Here is a 4,580-nt window from a genome sequence, read left to right as displayed (position 1 = left end):
TTCCAGTCAGTGTGTGTTCTTTCCCACCATCTGCAGCTCTGCATTATTGGCATTGCTTCTGATGGTTAGAATAGGATTACCAGGATAATTTACATTCACAAAAAACGTTCAGTATGTCGGATTGTATCTCTCAGTGAGACACAGAGTGATTCTCTGTTGCCTCCTGTTGTAATTCAGGATAAAAAATCTCAGCTGATTGTAACTGAAGTACTGAGGGTAGGAAAATCCTTTCATATTTTCTCGACTAATATTCTCTGCACATGTTGGAAACCAACAGGTTAAAACGAACAAGGATACAGCTGTTCCATTTGTCTTCAGATACTTTACAAAAGTGTTCGGCAGCTCTTTGCCTGTGGGATAATTGGCGTGACTGTGATGTTAATAAATGCATTAATGTGGGATATTACCTGGTCAGTGATAACTATTTATTTTAATTTAGTGTCCATTCTTTGTAAATTTATTCGGAAAAGCTCCGTTTCAATGAGCTAGAATTTGTGTATTTCAACAAAAATGCAGAAAACTCAATCTTTAACACACTTCTTATAACCCTGTTATCTTTATAACTGCAGTCAACTTGCATTTATTATCTTAGTATTTGCATATTATATTTCTACATTTTAAATGCAATTGCCTGTAATTATTGTATGCCAAGTTTGCAGTTTCTGTATTTTGCCGTTGCATTCATTTTCAGTCCTAAATATAATGGATATTCTAACCAAGAGCACGAATCCAAGCGGGATTTTCCTTCCCTAACATAAGGGGCACTGAAGCGAATTGCACCGCTCCAAATGCTGACTGATCCCGGGAAACGAAGGCTTCCTGAGAGGTTCTGGTCCTTTGTGTCCCTGGTACCTCGGGCAGTGCTTTTGTCTGCTGGGCTGAAGGTAGATCTACCATTTAAACTCTCATTTGTCAAACAGCAGTTGCTTTCCAGTTTTATTTATTCCCATTTCATTTATTATATCCACAATGTATTATAGATTATTCTAACAATAAACACTGTATTTAGCTCTGCAGGTAATAGAATTCGATTATATCTGTGAGGGTGCCAGTCAGTTCCTTTTTGTAACCTCTAGATGGCACCTTCACTTGCTTCTTTGCGTGCAACAAAAACCAAGTTAACAAATAAACTGTAACTAAAATCCAATACCCCTTTAAATAAACCTTAACCACTCAAATTAAAATTTGGTTGTTTAAACTAATTATGCACTCCAGTCCCCGCGGCGCCCACCGGTCACGCAAAAGCTCGAGCTCGCCGGCGGACACCGCGTGCTCCATCTCTAGGGCCACCCGGGCGCGAACATGGCCACGGAAGAGGGGGAGGCAATCCGGTCGGACGACCCCGGCACCTTCACTTGCTTCTTTGTGTGCAACAAGTTGACAAATAAACTATAACTAAAATCCAATACCCCTTTAAATAAACCTTAACCACTCAAATTAAAATTTGATTATTTAAACTAATTATGCACTCCAGTCCCCGCGGCGCCCACCGGTCACGCAAAAGCTCGAGCGCGCCGGCGGACACCGCGTGCTCCATCTCTAGGGCCACCCGGGCGCGAACATGGCCACGGAAGAGGGGGAGGCAATCCGGTCGGATGACCCCGGCACCTTCACTTGCTTCTTTGTGTTAAACAAACAACAAATTAACAAAATAAACTAACTAAAATCCAGTACCCCTTTAAATAAAACCTTAACCCCTCAAATTAAAATTTGATTATTTAAACTAATTATGCACTCCAGTCCCCGCGGCGCCCACCGGTCACGCAAAAGCTCGAGCGCGCCGGCGGACACCGCATGCTCCATCTCTAGGGCCACCCGGGCGCGAACATGGCCACGGAAGAGGGGGAGGCAATCCGGTCGGACGACCCCGGCACCTTCACTTGTTTGTTCCTTTGTTAATTGTTTCTCGTTCTCTGGTGTTAATTGTTCCTAACCCTGTGTTAGTTTTTAAACAGCCTGTTAGCTGTTTATGGGTGGCACCTGGTTTTCTTGGTATATAAGTTTTCTGGTTGTTTCATTCTTTGCTCAGTCCTCACTAGGGTGAACCAGGGAGTTAGTCTTGACAATGGTCTCTGTGTGACTAGCCTTTCCTCTATGGCAGCTTGCCTTCACAAGCTGGCTGCCATAGTTCTCTTGAGCTATGTATCTAAGTCTGTGCCATAGTTCTCTCGAGCGATGTATCTAAGTCTGTGTTCTTGTCTCTGGATTTAAGATGTATTTAAGTCTTGTTCTGTTGAGCTGCTTGTCTTGGTAAGGTGCTGTTTGGACTAGCGTGTTGCTATGTGGGAGCCGTTGGGATCTTGTCTTGAGCTTTGCATTGGTAAGCCGATTACCCTTGGGGTAGCTTGTCTGGAGTTTAGCCTCAGCAAGCCGGTTGCCCCTTGTGGTAGCTTGTCGCAAGCTCAGTATAGACAAGTGGGCTTCCTCATGGAAGCTGTCCTGAGTTCCTATCTTGACTAGCTGTCCTGTAACTTGTCTCTAGTTCTTATGTTTCTGTCTCGAGTTCTCTTGTCTCTGGTTCTTATGTATATTGCTGTGTCCCTTGTGTTAATCTGGTTATGTGTGAATCTAGTAAAGTTCAAACAAAGTACTGTATATGTGTCTCTCGTCTGGTTTCTGCACTTGGGTCCAGAACCTACCTTGCCCGGAGAGCACGGCCTCGTATTTATACGGCCCCGTGGCTCCCCAACCCTGACAATATCATTGAATGTTGCTAATGATTTTCAGATTTTCCCCTGAATTCCATCAAACTGCTGCTCTTACTCCCAGCCTGACGTATAATTTCTCTGTTTAATTAACTTCCTCACAGTGGACTTAGTGACGATTGTGATCCTGTCTCGGGGAAAGTGCGGTCTCTCCAAATGTGTCACTCGCTACCTGGTGGCCATGGCAGCGGCGGATCTACTGGTCGTTATCCTCGACCTGATATTGAGGCAGATTCCGATTCTTTATGAGGAACAGTTTGATTTTGTGCGGTCCATCCCCGTGTGTAATATCCACGCCGTCCTGCTTTATGCAGCCACAGACTGTTCTGTCTGGTTCACCGTCACTTTCACCTTTGATCGATTTGTGGCCATTTGTTGCCAGAACCTGAAAACTAAATATTGCACCGAGAAAACGGCAGCTGTGGTTCTGGGGACAGTGACTGGGCTGAGCGGTTTAAAGAACATCATCTGGTATTTTATGTTCACAGATCGGTATCGGCTTGGGAACAATCCCTGGCTTTGTGATGTAACAATGGATGTTATGTTGTCACCGGTTTGGGGACTAATCGAGTTATTTCATTATCTTCTAACCCCGGGGGTCCCATTTCTTATGATTCTGCTGCTCAATGCTGTCACCATCAGACACATTTTAGTGTCCAGCAGAGCCCGCAGGAGACTCCGGGGTCCCAGCAGTGGGGAGAGTCCCAGAGACCCAGAGATGGAGAGCCGCAGGAAATCCATCATTTTACTGCTTGTCATCTCCGGCAATTTCATCCTGTTATGGGCAGTTTTTGTGGTGTATTTCATATGGTGGCGGATGTATTTCGGGTCTGGCTCTGTATTTCTACCTCTTTATGTAAGGGAAATGGGGTTCATGCTGCAGCTGCTGAGTTGCTGCACAAACACTGGGATTTATGCCGTGACACAGACTAAGTTCAGAGAGCAGTTGAAGAATGTGGGGAAATATCCCTTTACTCTGATTGTAACATTCATTAAAGGATGAGAAAATGCTGTGACTTTGCAGCCTGAGATCTCCCTGGGCCTGATATTGTGAGCGAGCCGCTCTTTCCCGGGCCGGTGATCTGGGACAGTAACACGCTCACTCACACACTGCCTACACTGGGCTCCCTGTGAGGGGCGCGGCCATCTGTCAGGCCCCTCTGGAAATGCAACAGTGCCCTAGATAAAGACGGTCGCCCATAACGCGCTGCCTGTAGCAGTGAACCGTGCACCTGCACTAAGATGGCGACCACGCTGCCCTAGACAAAGATGGCAGCGCCGCTCAATGAGCAAGGGAGTGGGACCCGACCCGCCCTCCTGCCCCCAATCCACCCTGCAGAAAGATGGCCACCTCCGCGCCAAGCACAAAGATGGCGGCTCTGGCACCCCGCACAAAGATGGCGGCTCTGGTGCCCCTCGCACAAAAAAGCAGCTCCGTGGAAGAGGAGGCCAGGCACCATGACTTTAAAAAAAATAAAAACACTTTACAAATCGGTATAAACCTTTGTACATCATCATGACCATAAATAAAATATTATATCCCTTTATAAATCACTGACAATTAATAAAACATGATAACCCCTTATAAATCAATATGGCCATTGATAAAACATTGTAACCATTTATAAATCATTATGACCATTAATAAATCATTTTTTAATTCATGCTTGTGATGTGGGTATCATTGACAAGGCCAGCTTTTATTGCCCATCCTTAATTGCCCTGGAGAAGGTGGTGTTGAGCTGCCTTATCCAACTGAGTGGCTTGCTCGGCCATTTAAGAGACTAGTTAAGAATCAACCACATTGCTGTGGGTCTGGAGGCAGAGTTTGGCGAGAATGGGTAAGGATGGCAGATTTCCTTCCCTGAAGGACAT

General features: G+C 45.4%; 1 long non-coding RNA gene across 1 annotated transcript; it reads left to right on the top strand.

Annotated features, from left to right (window-relative positions):
• Positions 1-1,886: 1,886 nt before the first annotated feature.
• Positions 1,887-3,893, top strand: LOC147092093 (uncharacterized). Its single transcript, XR_015074996.1, has 2 exons — positions 1,887-2,250; positions 2,810-3,893. It is a non-coding gene; the product is annotated as an uncharacterized LOC147092093 (long non-coding RNA).
• Positions 3,894-4,580: the final 687 nt, after the last annotated feature.

Source organism: Somniosus microcephalus, unplaced genomic scaffold (assembly GCF_052327205.1).
Source record: "Somniosus microcephalus isolate GS21.2 unplaced genomic scaffold, FLI_Smic_1.0 unresolved_chr2, whole genome shotgun sequence".
Lineage (NCBI taxonomy): Eukaryota > Metazoa > Chordata > Chondrichthyes > Squaliformes > Somniosidae > Somniosus > Somniosus microcephalus.
Note: the sequence above shows the minus strand (reverse complement) of the source record. Positions and strands in the feature narration are given on the sequence as shown.